Source organism: Ranitomeya variabilis, chromosome 1, assembly GCF_051348905.1.
Source record: "Ranitomeya variabilis isolate aRanVar5 chromosome 1, aRanVar5.hap1, whole genome shotgun sequence".
NCBI lineage: Eukaryota > Metazoa > Chordata > Amphibia > Anura > Dendrobatidae > Ranitomeya > Ranitomeya variabilis.
Window position 1 is genome coordinate 196,938,721 of NC_135232.1, and position 18,195 is coordinate 196,956,915.

Below are 18,195 nucleotides of genomic sequence, written 5' to 3' on the forward strand. Positions count from 1 at the left end.
AAATCTTGCATGTTTTTCGATGACCAAATACTTATTTTCCACCATAATTTGCAAAATAAGTTTTGCCAAATCAGACAAGGTGATTTTCTGGATTTGTTTTCTCATTTTGACTCTCATAGTTGTGGTCTACCTATGATGTCAATTACAGGCCTCTCTCATCTTTTTAAGTCAGAGAACTTTCACAATTGGTGGCTGACTAAATACTTTTTTTCACGCTGTACATCATATGTCATGTCCCTGACTCGGTGTCGGAGTCCGCATCTTTCCCCGCACATAACAGCTAATTTAATCAGATGTCATGTGCCTCTAACAGCCACAGGTTGTTGACCAGTTAAATCCTACTGTCAGTCTCTTAGCGTGAGATTTAACATGCACTGGCCGGAAGCATGTCATTTCAGGCACCTATCAGCGCCCCTATCATGTTATTGGGAGGTGATAAAGGGTTGTCATGACAACTGGGGGTCTACAGACGACCCTTGTGCCTGTCATTATGATTCTCCTGTGAACGCCATCATTTCTCCTGTGAACGATCGTCATTTTTGCTATACATAACAGTACTGATGCTCTGCAATGTATTGCCAAAGTGACCAGATAAATGCAGCTTCAAGTCTCCTAAGGGGACTATTAAATAAAGTAAAAAGTTTTTAAAAAGTTTTAAATATGAAAAAATAAAAAAACCTAAAAAGTTCTATTCACTCCTTTGAAGCTCTGATGAAGAACGTTGAACTATGCTCAAAACGAGTCTCTTTCTATCTTTCATCTTAGATGTAAAATTTTTTCATTTTTAATTTGGAATAAAAATCTACTGTTTTTTAACAGAAACTGGAACAAATCTTCTTGTTTTCCCTACATGTAAAGATAGCCAGAAAGTTTCAGAGGAAACAATGGCATGCATTTACTAACACTAGCCTACTTCTCAGCTATGCCCCAGTGTACCATCACAAGAGAGCGCATATGGTCCAACTAATAAACCACATGCCGTCGTTCCTCACTTAGTTCACCACAACTGTTATGCACAGAAAAATAATGAAAATATTTTTATGACTATTTTTTATTACATGAAAATTTTTGTAGGTGTCGTAAAACTAGGAGCTCGGCTTAATAATTATGAGTACCATTCTTTTCAATGCAAATAAAATCTGAAAACTTACTTCACTGAATTCGCCTCATTGTTCTTTTGTCACACTTTGTTTTCTAGCAGTAAGCGAGAATGTGGCGTACAATATATTTTAATTAAATGCCTTTCATTGATGAAAGTCAGCAATGCTAAATGTATTATTTATGTGGATTATGCAAAAGCCCTGAATATTATAGTCGCTAAAATTGTAAAAATGAAATAGAATATTGTTGGTATATGTGACCTTGGACTTTGCATTTGTCTGCAGATTAGAACAGTAGATTAATGTTTCTTTGCTTTCATCCTATTTGCACTCCCATTGTTTTAAGGTATTAAATTTTTGAAAATGTGCAATTGAGCAGTTAGAAGATTTTCACTTCTCTATTTCCTAAAATATAATCCAGGACAAAAATAACATTTCTCCAGGTCAGCGAATGCGACTCAAGCTTGGGTGGTCCCAAGCATCTAAGATGTTGCTAAGTGTTTTTTTTATTAGAAAGCTTTGAGACCCCGATTCATAATTTGAAGGGTTTTATGTCACATTTCTTTTTTTGTGGTGTGGTATTCTTAGATGTTTTTGCCCAAAATTCTTCAAAATGGTGCACGTGGTTCATAAATTTCTTGCAAAATTAGAAATGCTAATTTTTGTCTTTTTTGGGGGGGGGACTTTTCAGAATGCAATTGTGGCAAACATTGAAAATTTTAAAAAGTCACAATTGATTCATAAGCCAAAACCATATGGAAACAACCAAAACCCTACCCACAATGATGAATATTAAAAGAAAATGAACAGCTGAACACATATGAGATAGACTTTTAATAAAGAATAAATTAACTGTTTTGAGACTGTCCATAAACTTTAAACGTCCTGGCAGTCTCGCTCTGCTTTGCAGTGATATTCTAAAATGTCATTGCATAGAAGTGCAGCTACATACGATTGTTTAGCTGAGGAAGCGAGAATCCCCTTCAAGAAGGCAGAAATGGTTAATTACCATCTGTAATATGTATGCAGTGATAGGAAGCACTGACAGCACTTACTCCTCCTTACACACTGATGTTGTGATCGCTAATTATAGGTAAGGAACAGGAGCTGCTAGATCATAGGAGACCCATCTCCGCTGTGCATCCAGAAAGATGCATTTTCCTAATAATATGAGCTAATATGCCAGTCCAGTTACAAGGGAAATAGGATGAAAATATAAATTTTTCAATATTTTAATGACCCCAAAGGTCTTATATGATCCTATGGAGAACACATTGTGTAAAATAAATAAATAGCAGGTAAAAAATAAAAGGAAAAAATTGCACTAAAAAGAGAACATATGACAGTCACATAAAAATGAAGCCCCATGTGTCACGAAAAAAAAACTAAAAAATTAGTTAAATATCCAAACGAGGAAAATTGTTATAGCTCTTAAAACTGCATGTATGCAAAAAATGTGAACGGTTGCCTGGTTAAGAATGGGGGTAAATGGCACAGTCTTGAACTGGTTAAAAGAAGAATAAAGAGAAGGACTTTGAGACTGACATCTCTTTGATATGCAAACAGCCCCTTCACTGGAGGCCAGAACAGGATCTGTAGTGCCAACTGTTGAAGTAATAATTGTATAAGATAATATTCATCCTTCTAAAGAGTCTTGTGCCATGACTTAAAGAGAACCTGACAACTGATACATGCTGCCCAATCCATGGTCATCGTTTGTCAGGCACTGGCTGTACAATATCAAACATATATGTTTTACTCTGAAACGCTGCAGCATTTCACAGAAAAACATACTTTTAATAGCTGCCGGGGCCTGAGCCATTCAGTACTCTAGTCATAAAGGTGGGTCCCTGCTCGCTGCCCTGGATTAACAGATCTTGGCCTACGTGCGCATATAGGCAGAGACTAGTGATGAGCGAGTGTGCTCGTTGCTCAAGATTTCCAAGCATGCTCCGGTGTTCTCCGAGTATCTTGGTCATGCTCATATATTATATTTGAGTTCCCCCAGCTGCATGATTTGCGGCTGCTAGACAGCCTGAATAAATGTGTTCAGGTTGTCTGACAGCCGCAACTCATGTAGCTGCAGGGACACAACCATAATCTATGAGCATGCCCAAGATACTCGGAGAACATCCAAGCATGCTCGAAAATCTCGAGTAATGAGCACCCTCCCTCGCTCATCACGAGAAGTGATTTGATTGGTTCTCTTTAAGATAAAAAGCCAAAGCAGAATCTCCAAACAGATAAGGCTAATTCACATTTTTAGGTTTTTCTCATGGTAAAAGTGTTGGTAATCAGTGCTAAGTAGAACAGATGTAAGTGTATTTTAATTACTTTTAAATAGGAAATATTTTTGAGAGCCCTCCATATGTAAGTAGATGAGATTTTCTAAACCAATACACAGAGATAGACGGGGGTTTAATGATATTTGACACTACAGGTTCTGTCCTGGTTTAATTAGCTCTCTTTTGTCAGGATTAGTAACATCACGTAAGTAAAGCTCTGACTACTACTAAACTGTACATCTAATCCCATTCATGGAAGTAATCGCCGGATGCCATGGCAACAACTCTGAAATCATTACACATTAGTCAATCAGGATATTTTTCATCAGCTCCTGGCAGTTTTTCCTCTAACGATCAGTCCAGTGCAACACATCGGAAAATGAATCCCAGACATATAATGTTGCAAAACAAAACCACATGCATGTGTAATCTACTAAGTAAATGCTAAATGAAATAAATGAAGCCATATTTCACAAAGCAGCGACTCCGTTTACCTCCCTTCCTACATCACTCACAAAGCATGAGCTTCTAACATTTAAATGGTGGTATTGATTTATTTGTCCAGTGTTACCAGAATCCATAGATACAAATGAATGATTTAAGTGAATGGCAACTGTGTTCCCTTGATTATAAATAAATCCATGAATATACATAATAGTGATGAGATCATGCCTGCCCCAACCACTCTTGTCTTTGTACGTACTGACCTTCTGTGCAAGGAGGAAACGTGCCGTGCTACAGAAAGTAGAAAGAATCAACCTGTAGATTGTCCTTGAAGTGAATATATTTATTTCAAACCTTAAAGTGAACTTGTGTCCTTGGAAAATGGTACTTACAATGCTGCCTGGGTGCATTTCTAAAAGTTCGGCTAGTGAAGTTATTTCCTCCCTGCAGCCACTGGCTTTCAGTCATGGGGGGGTGCATAAGGTGGCTACAGTCACTATCCTGCGAGTTTCAGCTGCTAGCACACCCTCTCTGCAGTGTATGTGTGCAATATCATCTAATATGACATCTGTAAAGCATTTTTGTGTCCAGGCCATGTCTGAGGTCACCTTCTATACCTGATGCAATCTTCTTCAGTGTGAAAATGATGGTAGACATTTTAAGCAATTTGTGTAAATTTAATTGCTAATTTCTCAAATTTGCCAGGTTCAGCGTATTTAAAAAAATGTGTCTAATCAAATCATTCCTTTCTAGTTGGTTCAGATTTTGGAAAATCTGACTGCAGATTGTTTTAGAAAAACTAACTGAGCTTTACTCACTCTCCTTCTGTCAAGTGCTAAGACTGTACTGCTGCTCCTAGTGTCTGTTAGGGCTCGTTCACACAAGTGTAGATTCTCTCATGCGACAGAATCAGACTGATTATGGCAATTAAGATCTGATTAAACTCTGATCCAAGTTTGAGCCGGGTGTCAGTATAGGGTGATCCAAACCTCTCAGGTGAGAGAATCTGGGCACACTGCAAGGAGAAGATGGAGAGTGCAGTCTGATGATTTTCACGCACCTATAGACTTGAATGGGTGAGCGCGATCCGATCTGTGCTGTTGTATATTGTGAGCCCTCGCGTCCCTCTCCTCCTGCAGCTATAAGTGACTTGTTTTGTTCAAGATTATTATACTTGTTATGAATACCCCTTTTCACATGTAAAGCGCCATGGAATAAATGGTGCTATAATAATAATTAATAACTCGCAGCATGCTTCGAGTTTTTTTTTACTCATGCCGAATTGGTATGAGAAGAAAAATGCAGATCTGTACGACTCCATTGAATAACATTGGTCCAAGTGCTATCTGATAAAACAATGGATAGCACTTATCTAATGTATACACTCGTGAGAGCGATCCATTATAGTTTGGAGTGTTAATGTCATGTCAACAGTACTGCAGTCGATGAGCTACGTAGCTCTACTCAAGGTGATGGCACGGATTGCTAAGAACCATTGCTCTCGCTGATGGGCTCTCTAGTAATGTGATGTCAGTTCTGCCGACAATAACAAACACCTGGGGTAGCATTGGAGACTCGGCACTGGACCTAAGGATGGTAAGCCTAGTTTGTTTTTTAAGACAAACGGAGGACATAGGAAAGGGGTCTTTATAAAAACAGGACATTCCTTTAATTCAGACTAAAGGAAGGCAAAAAATCATTATATAGACCCAATTCACCATAAGGTAAAAAAAATCTCAGCCCTACGAGCAATCAGACCCCTTGACTAATATTGTACATAGAGATCAGTATCCTGAATATTTTGTTTTATAAGAACAGAATCTATCCCTTTCCTAAATCTGTCCACACTTTCCACCATTAATAATCCCTGTAGGAACATGTTCTATAACATTCTGGGTTGGACAGTGAAGTAATGCTCTTGATCATTTTTTTAATAAAATTGTACTTCTTTTGACCTTAAGCAATAAACCTATGTTCTCTCTTGGGCCATAAAGAATAATTTATTGCATAGGTTAGTAAAAGGGGAAGTTTATATATTTATATTCAAATATTACATCACCATTCAACCTTCTCTTCTTATGTTTTGACCTTTTTGGTTTTCATCTTTTATTTGAATAAATTCCAATGAAATAAACAATTGTAAAACTAGTGTAATTTTGGAACCGAATCAAAGATTTACTGAACGATCTTCAAGAGTAAAATGATATAGAGTTCCTCCGTTGTAACAGATCATTATCTTTCGGTAAAGGTTGCCAATGTAGTTGCGTCAAGCATGGCCTGCAACTTCTACCAGTGTGCCAGGTCAAACAATGATAGCAGTGCTTACATCCAATTCGGAAAAGTTCTTATGTAAAACAGCTGAACAGCTGGGACGCACTCTGGGGGAGGATGCTTTAGGGAAGGAGGCACTGATCTGTGGTTTGTTACATATAATGACTTCCATGAATAGTTATTTGCACCAATTTCTCTGATGTGTAACTGGCATGGATAACTGGAATGATTGTGTAGCTACCAAAGAGTTAAGCAGGTGCACAAAACTGAGCTGGCAAATGACTTTACCTACAATTATTTTCTATTAACTGTATTATTTCCAGATGTTCTTAAAGCAAAATACAAGGAGTTTCGACTCATTTACTCGCCAGTCAGCAGGACTCACTTAGTAGCTAATAAAATCGTGTAATAATAATGTTGTAGTCTTTGATACAGTACATCTGGTAATTGGCCGTAGAAGTGAAATATACTGCACAAACAGTATACTAGCTGCCCATACTATTCATGTGACTGTAAATTAGACTTCCTAAGATGTATCCTTGTAATTTGTTAGACCCAGAAGTAACCACTTTAACTTATTTGTACAAATCGATATATTCACCTCTATTTAAAGCCCATTTCTGCTGCAATTCAGAGCACTTGTTTTATTAAAGCTGTAAATCTATATAGATATCACAATACAATGAGCAAAGAGGATCAGTATTGATTCCAAAGTTACATCTAAATACAGTAGAATACTAGAAAAAGCAGCATTATTGGTCCCATGTCATGTAAATCTTCGCAAAGTACCCAATCTTACTTCTTAGTTTCCATATTTACTGTGATTACTCCTTGCTCCATAGCTCCGATTGATCTCACTGGGTTTCTCCTTGTAAGAGTCATTTGTTGTGAAGACAGGAACCTATGCAGAGGACCAGAGGCTTTATAAAATAAAATTCATTGTACACAAGGCTGATTAGAACAAAGTCTTACTTTTTTCTGATGCACAAAGATGGGCATTTTTATTGTGTTTGTGGAGACAAATTACTGTTTTTGCGTAATATTTTCAAAAAGGGCACACGGTGGCATAATTGCCTAATAATGACACTCAGAAGACATTATTATTTTCAAAAGGGCACCCAGGGGGCAATATTATTTATGTGTGTTTAGAGGGATAAGAGGGGCCATTATTCTTACTAAGATTACACAGGGGACATTATAACTTTGTAGGGTGCATTACTTAGGGACATATTAATGTGGTGTGATAGACATTATAACTATCTATAGGGCACTATGGAGTGGTCTAAGCCAGATGAGAAAGAAGAAACCAAAGAGAACCTGTCAGACCGATTTAGCAATGTAAATTAAATACATGGCCATAATAGCGCTGTTATACTGATTGAATTGATATATTTGATAAGGAAATCCACTTTGTGATTCTTGTTTAATCATTTTTCAAAGTTTTCTTCTAATGAGCTTTTGGTGTACAAGGGTGGAACTGTAGGTAAGTTCTTCTCCTCGTGCTCCAGCCCCTCTACCTGTCTTTAATATTTCAAAGACTGAATTTTGCATGACATACCCTATTTTTTAAATTTCACGCTGCCGCCATTGGTATGGGCGGTGCGTGCACAATTTGCTTTCACGGCCAATCACTAATAAAATGGCTCCAGAGGTGGCATATGTGCAGTTTGAGATCTTGGCTGTCCAAGCTAATGACAGTGGCTTGAAATTTCAAACGGGAGGCATTTTACTGAAAAATCTGTAACCTTGCAATGATACACTGGAGGCAGGCGAAATGGTCGGGCAGGAGGAAAAGCCAATACCAACATTCCACGTCCTTGTGCACCAAAAACTCATTGGAAGAAAACTTGAAATTCTGATTAAACAAGAATCAGAAAGCAGATTTCTTAGCCAAAGTTATCAATTCAAACAGTTTAACAACGTCATTATGGCCATGTCTTTCAATTGCTAAATTGTGCTGACAGGTTTTCTTTAATGTCTATAATTGGAAATTAATTATATGGTCTCTAGAGCCTTCATGTAGAACTTATACCTACCCCTATATGGTCAATGAATGCAGGTAATATTAGTCTTTTATATTGGGAAAATACAAAAACACACAAGCGCTACCTGACTATGCAGCAGAAAACCACCGCTAGAATCCCCTCAGCTGCTAAGGCCAATAAGGGGTAGGTGTCACCCTTATAGAAAAATAGGCAAGTGTTAAAAAGACTGACCACGCTCCAGGAGAGAATAACACAGAGCAAACTAAGTGGGTCCAATGAATAAATAATGTATAGAGACTGATAGCCTTCCAATAAAAGAAATACTAGCCCCAGATGGCACTCCAAGAGAGAATAGCAAAGAACAAGCTAAGTGGATCCAATAAACAAACAAATGTATATAATAATCTGGTAGCCGTCCAGTTAATCAATTACTAGCCCCAGATAAGCCAGCAAACCAACCAACGTGTTTCAAAGGCAGAGCTACCTTCTTCGTCAGGGTCTGACGAAGAAGGCAGCTCTGCCTTTGAAACGCGTTGGTTGGTTTCTTGGCTCTTGTGCTCCGTAGTTAGTGTGACATCACATGCTCAGGGAGTTTGCTGGTTTCACTTTCACAGGCATCCAAGGACCACTGCCAGCTAGGGCTTACCCTGGCTCTGCCTGATGTATTTGCTGTCCTGCTCTACTGCTATCTGCATCTGCAATCCACAACATTATCTCTGAGGACTCGCCAGCTCACACACAACACCCTCCACTGAATGGTAAGGGCATCACTGCCTTTCTTATTATAAAGGTGTGCCAGTAGTGTTGTTACCATCTGGGGCTAGTAATTGATTTAGTGGACGGCTACCAGATTATTATATACATTTGTTTGTCTATCGGATCCACTTAGCTTGTTCTTTGCTATTCTCTCTTGGGGTGCCATCTGGGGCTAGTATTTGTTTTATTGGATGGCTATCAGTCTCTATACATTCTTTATTCATTGGACCCACTTAGTTTGCTCTGTGCTTGTCTTTTTTTATTGTTTGTTATACAGTTATGCACAGTATATTATTCAGTGTTGTTTAATTACCACTGTGATGAGAGTTGTTAAGTGTTTTTTTTTTTTAAGTAGCAGTATTTTAATAACATTCACTCACTATCCAGTATTATTTGATGCATATGCAGTGATATTATTTGCAATGTTGGTCTTTGTGATGTGCATTTAATTTATTAACAGTATGGGTGTATTAACCCCTTCACCCCCAAGGGTGGTTTGCACGTTAATGACCGGGCCAATTTTTACAATTCTGACCACTGTCCCTTTAGGAGGTTATAACTCTGGAACGCTTCAACGGATCTTGGCGATTCTGACATTGTTTTCTTGTGACATATTGTACTTCATGATAGTGGTAAAATTTCTTCGATATAACTTGCGTTTATTTGTGAAAAAAACGGAAATTTGGCGAAAATTTTGAAAATTTTGCAATTTTCCAACTTTGAATTTTTATGCCCTTAAATCACAGACATATGTCACGCAAAATACTTAATAAGTAACATTTCCCACATGTCTACTTTACATCAGCACAATTTTGGAACCAAAATTTTTTTTTGTTAGGGAGTTATAAGGGTTAAAAGTTGACCAGAAATTTCTCATTTTTACAACACCATTTTTTTTTAGGGACCACATCTCATTTGAAGTCATTTTGAGGGGTCTGTATGATAGAAAATACCCAAGTGTGACACCATTCTAAAAACTGCACCCCTCAAGGTGCTCAAAACCACACTCAAGAAGTTTATTAACCCTTCAGGTGTTTCACAGGAATTTTTGGAATGTTTAAATAAAAATGAACATTTAATTTTTTTTCACACAAAATTTATTTCAGCTCCAATTTGTTTTATTTTACCAAGGGTAACAGGAGAAAATAGACTGCAAAAGTTGTTGTACAATTTGTCCTGAGTACGCTGATACCCCATATGTGGGTGTAAACCATTGTTTGGGCGCATGGCAGAGCTTGGAAGGGAAGGAGCGCCATTTGACTTTTCAATGCAAAATTGACTGGAATTGAGATGGGACGCCATGTTGCGTTTGGAGAGCCCCTGATGTGCCTAAACATTGAAACCCCCTACAAGTGACACCATTTTGGAAAGTAGACCCCCTAAGGAACTTATCTAGATGTGTGGTGAGTAGTGTTGAGCGATACTTTCCGATATCGGAAAGTATCGGTATCGGAAAGTATCGGCCGATACCGTCAAAATATCGGATCCAATCCGATACCGATACCCGATCCCAATGCAAGTCAATGGGACGAAAATATCGGAATTAAAATAAACCCTTAATAAACTTGTAGGTTCATTCTACATGAAGGAAAACAACTAAGAATAATGTAGGATGTATTGGGGGACGTGGCGGAGATATTAAAGGGACAGAGGTTTAGCCCAATGTAATAGAATAGCAGGATTTTTTATTTTTTTTTATGAAGTTCGGCGTTAGAAAGAATTTGACTATGTTATTTTTTTTTTTTTTTATGTCAGATATTGATGTTTCACTACTTCCACGCCCTTCACCTTCTTTTTTACTTCTCCCACGCTTTCTTCTTAATTATCCTCATCATCAGCTTCTTTGACATCAACTTCTTCACCTTATTCATCTTCTTCTTCATCTTCTACCTATTATTTTTTGGGTTACATTGTTCATATTCTTTTTATTTTACTATTATCTTCATCATATTCAACTTCTTCATCATATTCTTATTTGTGACAGGCATTCCCGTAGTTGTTATCTATAAAAGTTTGAAGATTACACCTTCCGTTCTGCCTGTCACAAACCAGTTACATTTGTCCGCGTTCAGTTTGGCCTGCAGCATCAGGCTTTATCCAGGGGCACCACGAGGAGGAACGGACTCACCCCCATACACTGCTTAGTCTTCTTCTGCTTATAATTTACATAATATTTTTTTGCTCTGATATTTTGTGTTATGCTTAATGTCCTTCTGCTCTTTGTTCTGCAGCCTCTTGTTCTTCTGCTTCTCGGTCTTCCAGGTCGTCGTCGTCTCCAGGGTCGTCGTCTCCGGGGTCGTCGTCATCGGGGTGGTCTCCGGGGTCGTCGTCATCGGGGTGGTCTTCAGGGTCATCGTCTCCAGGGTCGTCGTCATCACGGTGGTTGTCGTCTCTGGTGTCGTCGTCATCTTAGGGGTGTTCTTCCGGGTCATCGTGTTTAGTCTCTTGAACTTGGAAATGTAGCAGAAGGTACAAGAAGGCTGAGAAAATGCCGAGAACCAGCTGATGGAACTGGAACTCGGATGGCTACCCGAAGGTCCAAGAGCCAATGGAACTACCGAGGACCAGCTGACGTTACTGGAACCCGGTTACTAAGCAGGAGGTACCCGTGCCTGAAAGCACTACCAAGGACCACCTGACGTTGGTGGAACTCGGATACCCAGAGGGAGGCACCTAAGCCAAAGGCTCTGCCCGGAACCAGCTGACGGTACTGGAACCAGGATGGGGAGCAGAAGGTACAAGAGCAAAAGACACTGCCGAGAACCAGCTGACGGTGCTGGAACCCGGATGGGTAGCCGAAGGTCCAAGAGCCAATGGAACTACCGAGGACCAGCTGACGTTACTGGAACCCGGTTACTAAGCAGGAGGTACCCGTGCCTGAAAGCACTACCAAGGACCACCTGACGTTGGTGGAACTCGGATACCCAGAGGGAGGCACCTAAGCCAAAGGCTCTGCCCGGAACCAGCTGACGGTACTGGAACCAGGATGTGGAGCAGAAGGTACAAGAGCAAGTGTCTGCGTGGCTTTTGCAGGACACGTTGCCGGCTGCACAGCAGGGGAACAGCTGGCGGTGCTGGACCCCACTGACACATTGGCGAGGTGTTTGGCTCTGTGCAGCCAGCACTTCCGGACAGCAACGAGCGGTGTTGTAGCCCGGGCTCTGCAGGGGGAGCAGAGTGTAGGCCGAAGCCTACTTGAACCAATTTCAAAGGTAACCTTTAACCCCCCCTCAGGGGTTAGAAAGTAGAAGAGCCACAGCTTATGCAGCAGTAGTGCTGCACAAGTCAAAGGTTGCTCTTTTAATTTCGCTCCTTGCACACGCTGAATGAAACACGTATAACATTTAGCCCTTTATACAGTCAAACTGTGTTGGAGGCGCGAGTTCCCTTTGTAATGAGACGCAGCACAGATGTCAAGAATCCCACCTTGGTGCTGGGTGCAGCCTCCTGAGCGTTGTTATTTGCTGTACAGGAGTCTGCGCTGTCGTGTTATCCCCTGGCCTAGCGCCGTTAGCGCTGCCCATCTTCTGGCATCATGTAATGTCGGCCGGTGCGGTTCGCGATGCCCATGAATCCCAGCCCCGCAGTGTCTTAACATTGTTAAAACACTGCGGGGCTGGGATTCAGGGCCTGGCGCAGCACATATGTTCGCCTCTCACACTCGGGTCCTTACACCCGCTTCAGACTGTGCGGCGTCATCTGATCCCTTATCGCATGCCACGGCCATGAAGCCGCACAGTCCGAAGAAGGCGGAAGGAGAGGAGGGACAGGCGAACTGATGCACTGATCCTGCCCATCAATCACACCCTCGCAGTCCCAATAAATAAGACACCGAGGGGCGTTGTGTGGGTCAGGGCGGCCGCAGAGGCGCAGGCAGCCAAACCATGATGCCAGAAGACGGGCAGCGCTACCAAGGGGGTTGCAGCGTGTCATTACAAAGGAAAGTCACACCACCGGGACGGTTAAATGGTCACACAGAGGACACATTGCAGACGTGTTTTCAGTTCCACATGTGCGAGGAGAATACGTTTCTGAGCCACCTTGCACACATGCAGCATTACCGCTGTACAAGGTGGCTGGATAACGTAAAAACGCCTGGGGGAGGGGGGACAGGTTCCCTTCAATTTCAGTTCTTGTGTCTGCGTGGCTTTTGCAGGACACGTTGCCGGCTGCACAGCAGGGGAACAGCTGGCGGTGCTGGACCCCACTGACACATTGGCTGGTGTTTTTCTCTGTGCAGCTAGCACATCTGGGCAAAAACTGGCGGTGTGTTAGAGCCCAGGGACAGCAGGAGGAGGAGCAGGAGGAGGAGGAGCAGGGGGAGGGGAGTGTAGGCCGAAGCCTGCACAGGCGGCAGCTTTGGGTGTGTTGTGTCTGCGTGACTTTTGCAGGACACGTTGCCGGCTACACAGCAGGGGAACAGCTGGCGGTGCTGGACCCCACTGACACATTGGCGAGGTGTTTGGCTCTGTGCAGCCAGCACTTCCGGACAGCAACTAGCGTTGTTGGAGCCCGGGCTCTGCAGGTGGAGCAGAGTGTAGGCCGAAGCCTAATTGAACCGATTTCAAAAGTCACCTTTAACCCCCCCTCAGGGGTTACAAAGTAGAAGAGCCACAGCTTATGCAGCAGCAGTGCTGCGCAAGTCAAAGGTTGCTCTTGTAATTTTTCTCCTTGCACACGCTGAATGGAACACGTATAACATTCAGCCCTTTAGACAGTCAAACTGTGTAATGGAGGCGAGAGTTCCCTTTGTAATGAGACGCAGCACAGGTGTCAAGAATCCCACCTTGGTGCTGGGTGCAGCCTCCCGAGCGTTGTTATTTGCTGTACAGGAGTCTGCGCTGTCGTGTTATCCCCTGGCCTAGCGCCGTTAGCGCTGCCCATCTTCTGGCATCATGTAATGTCGGCCGGTGCGGTTCGCGATGCCCATGAATCCCAGCCCCGCAGTGTCTTAACATTGTTAAAACACTGCGGGGCTGGGATTCAGGGCCTGGCGCAGCACATATGTTCGCCTCTCACACTCGGGTCCTTACACCCGCTTCAGACTGTGCGGCGTCATCTGATCCCTTATCGCATGCCACGGCCATGAAGCCGCACAGTCCGAAGAAGGCGGAAGGAGAGGAGGGACAGGCGAACTGATGCACTGATCCTGCCCATCAATCACACCCTCGCAGTCCCAATAAATAAGACACCGAGGGGCGTTGTGTGGGTCAGGGCGGCCGCAGAGGCGCAGGCAGCCAAACCATGATGCCAGAAGACGGGCAGCGCTACCAAGGGGGTTGCAGCGTGTCATTACAAAGGAAAGTCACACCACCGGGACGGTTAAATGGTCACACAGAGGACACATTGCAGACGTGTTTTCAGTTCCACATGTGCGAGGAGAATACGTTTCTGAGCCACCTTGCACACATGCAGCATTACCGCTGTACAAGGTGGCTGGATAACGTAAAAATGCCTGGGGGAGGGGGGACAGGTTCCCTTCAATTTCAGTTCTTGTGTCTGCGTGGCTTTTGCAGGACACGTTGCCGGCTGCACAGCAGGGGAACAGCTGGCGGTGCTGGACCCCACTGACACATTGGCTGGTGTTTTTCTCTGTGCAGCTAGCACATCTGGGCAAAAACTGGCGGTGTGTTAGAGCCCAGGGACAGCAGGAGGAGGAGCAGGAGGAGGAGGAGCAGGGGGAGGGGAGTGTAGGCCGAAGCCTGCACAGGCGGCAGCTTTGGGTGTGTTGTGTCTGCGTGACTTTTGCAGGACACGTTGCCGGCTACACAGCAGGGGAACAGCTGGCGGTGCTGGACCCCACTGACACATTGGCGAGGTGTTTGGCTCTGTGCAGCCAGCACTTCCGGACAGCAACTAGCGTTGTTGGAGCCCGGGCTCTGCAGGTGGAGCAGAGTGTAGGCCGAAGCCTAATTGAACCGATTTCAAAAGTCACCTTTAACCCCCCCTCAGGGGTTACAAAGTAGAAGAGCCACAGCTTATGCAGCAGCAGTGCTGCGCAAGTCAAAGGTTGCTCTTGTAATTTTTCTCCTTGCACACGCTGAATGGAACACGTATAACATTCAGCCCTTTAGACAGTCAAACTGTGTAATGGAGGCGAGAGTTCCCTTTGTAATGAGACGCAGCACAGGTGTCAAGAATCCCACCTTGGTGCTGGGTGCAGCCTCCCGAGCGTTGTTATTTGCTGTACAGGAGTCTGCGCTGTCGTGTTATCCCCTGGCCTAGCGCCGTTAGCGCTGCCCATCTTCTGGCATCATGTAATGTCGGCCGGTGCGGTTCGCGATGCCCATGAATCCCAGCCCCGCAGTGTCTTAACATTGTTAAAACACTGCGGGGCTGGGATTCAGGGCCTGGCGCAGCACATATGTTCGCCTCTCACACTCGGGTCCTTACACCCGCTTCAGACTGTGCGGCGTCATCTGATCCCTTATCGCATGCCACGGCCATGAAGCCGCACAGTCCGAAGAAGGCGGAAGGAGAGGAGGGACAGGCGAACTGATGCACTGATCCTGCCCATCAATCACACCCTCGCAGTCCCAATAAATAAGACACCGAGGGGCGTTGTGTGGGTCAGGGCGGCCGCAGAGGCGCAGGCAGCCAAACCATGATGCCAGAAGACGGGCAGCGCTACCAAGGGGGTTGCAGCGTGTCATTACAAAGGAAAGTCACACCACCGGGACGGTTAAATGGTCACACAGAGGACACATTGCAGACGTGTTTTCAGTTCCACATGTGCGAGGAGAATACGTTTCTGAGCCACCTTGCACACATGCAGCATTACCGCTGTACAAGGTGGCTGGATAACGTAAAAACGCCTGGGGGAGGGGGGACAGGTTCCCTTCAATTTCAGTTCTTGTGTCTGCGTGGCTTTTGCAGGACACGTTGCCGGCTGCACAGCAGGGGAACAGCTGGCGGTGCTGGACCCCACTGACACATTGGCTGGTGTTTTTCTCTGTGCAGCTAGCACATCTGGGCAAAAACTGGCGGTGTGTTAGAGCCCAGGGACAGCAGGAGGAGGAGCAGGAGGAGGAGGAGCAGGGGGAGGGGAGTGTAGGCCGAAGCCTGCACAGGCGGCAGCTTTGGGTGTGTTGTGTCTGCGTGACTTTTGCAGGACACGTTGCCGGCTACACAGCAGGGGAACAGCTGGCGGTGCTGGACCCCACTGACACATTGGCGAGGTGTTTGGCTCTGTGCAGCCAGCACTTCCGGACAGCAACTAGCGTTGTTGGAGCCCGGGCTCTGCAGGTGGAGCAGAGTGTAGGCCGAAGCCTAATTGAACCGATTTCAAAAGTCACCTTTAACCCCCCCTCAGGGGTTACAAAGTAGAAGAGCCACAGCTTATGCAGCAGCAGTGCTGCGCAAGTCAAAGGTTGCTCTTGTAATTTTTCTCCTTGCACACGCTGAATGGAACACGTATAACATTCAGCCCTTTAGACAGTCAAACTGTGTAATGGAGGCGAGAGTTCCCTTTGTAATGAGACGCAGCACAGGTGTCAAGAATCCCACCTTGGTGCTGGGTGCAGCCTCCCGAGCGTTGTTATTTGCTGTACAGGAGTCTGCGCTGTCGTGTTATCCCCTGGCCTAGCGCCGTTAGCGCTGCCCATCTTCTGGCATCATGTAATGTCGGCCGGTGCGGTTCGCGATGCCCATGAATCCCAGCCCCGCAGTGTCTTAACATTGTTAAAACACTGCGGGGCTGGGATTCAGGGCCTGGCGCAGCACATATGTTCGCCTCTCACACTCGGGTCCTTACACCCGCTTCAGACTGTGCGGCGTCATCTGATCCCTTATCGCATGCCACGGCCATGAAGCCGCACAGTCCGAAGAAGGCGGAAGGAGAGGAGGGACAGGCGAACTGATGCACTGATCCTGCCCATCAATCACACCCTCGCAGTCCCAATAAATAAGACACCGAGGGGCGTTGTGTGGGTCAGGGCGGCCGCAGAGGCGCAGGCAGCCAAACCATGATGCCAGAAGACGGGCAGCGCTACCAAGGGGGTTGCAGCGTGTCATTACAAAGGAAAGTCACACCACCGGGACGGTTAAATGGTCACACAGAGGACACATTGCAGACGTGTTTTCAGTTCCACATGTGCGAGGAGAATACGTTTCTGAGCCACCTTGCACACATGCAGCATTACCGCTGTACAAGGTGGCTGGATAACGTAAAAACGCCTGGGGGAGGGGGGACAGGTTCCCTTCAATTTCAGTTCTTGTGTCTGCGTGGCTTTTGCAGGACACGTTGCCGGCTGCACAGCAGGGGAACAGCTGGCGGTGCTGGACCCCACTGACACATTGGCTGGTGTTTTTCTCTGTGCAGCTAGCACATCTGGGCAAAAACTGGCGGTGTGTTAGAGCCCAGGGACAGCAGGAGGAGGAGCAGGAGGAGGAGGAGCAGGGGGAGGGGAGTGTAGGCCGAAGCCTGCACAGGCGGCAGCTTTGGGTGTGTTGTGTCTGCGTGACTTTTGCAGGACACGTTGCCGGCTACACAGCAGGGGAACAGCTGGCGGTGCTGGACCCCACTGACACATTGGCGAGGTGTTTTTCTCTGTGCAGCTAGCAGTACCGGGCCCCAACTGGCGGTGTTGGAGCCCAGGGTCAGCAGGAGGAGCAGGGGGAGCGGAGTGTAGGCCGAAGCCTGCACTCGAGCAAGTTGAAAGGAAACCTTTAACCCCCCCCCCCAGGCGTTTGTAGCTGAAAGAGCCATTGTGTACAGCACTAATGCTGGAAAAGGTAAACTTAGCTCTTTTAATTATGGTCCTTGCACATGCGGAACCTAACAGTTATGAAATGTGTCCCCTCACAGCGTTAAACCGTCCGGTAGGTGGAACTTTCCTTTGTCGTGTGACGCAGCACAGCCATCATTTTTACCCCCTTGGCGCCGTGCGCCGCCTCCTCAGCGTTGTTTTAATCTGTCCCGGAGCCTGGGCTGTTAGGTTAGCCCTTGGCCATGCACACATTTTGCGCTGCCCGTCTTCTGACATCATTTGGTGTCAGGCTGGCTGCGCCTGTGCGGGTGCGCTGGCCGAGATCCCGCCTCGCAGTGTCGTCTAATGTAATCCCACCGCGGGCCTGTGATCCGTGCCCGTGCGCAGTGCATATCCTCTCCTCTCACTCCCCTCCCTACGGCTTTTTCAGACTGTGCGGTGTCACGGCCGTGGCATGCTATTAGGGACCAGCTGACATCGCACAGTCTGAAGAAGCCGTAGGGAGGGGAGTGAGAGGAGAGGATATGCACTGCGCACGGGCATGGATCACAGGCCCGCGGTGGGATTACATTAGACGACACTGCGAGGCGGGATCTCGACCAGCGCACCCGCACAGGCGCAGCCAGCCTGACACCAAATGAGGTCA

The 18,195-nt window shown here is 45.2% G+C and overlaps 1 protein-coding gene and 1 long non-coding RNA gene across 4 annotated transcripts in view; one reads left to right on the top strand and one right to left on the bottom strand.

The window, feature by feature from the left end:
• Positions 1-18,195, top strand: part of CHSY3 (chondroitin sulfate synthase 3) — a 438,108-nt gene that overhangs the window by 326,334 nt on the left and 93,579 nt on the right. The gene's annotated exons all lie outside the window — the stretch shown is intronic.
• LOC143808663 (uncharacterized) overlaps positions 1-18,195 on the bottom strand; it is a 147,194-nt gene that overhangs the window by 58,964 nt on the left and 70,035 nt on the right. For all 3 annotated transcript variants that reach the window (XR_013221994.1, XR_013221992.1, XR_013221990.1), the window contains one exon: positions 6,900-7,001. This is a non-coding gene — a long non-coding RNA (uncharacterized LOC143808663). The remainder of the gene's footprint in view (positions 1-6,899; positions 7,002-18,195) is intronic.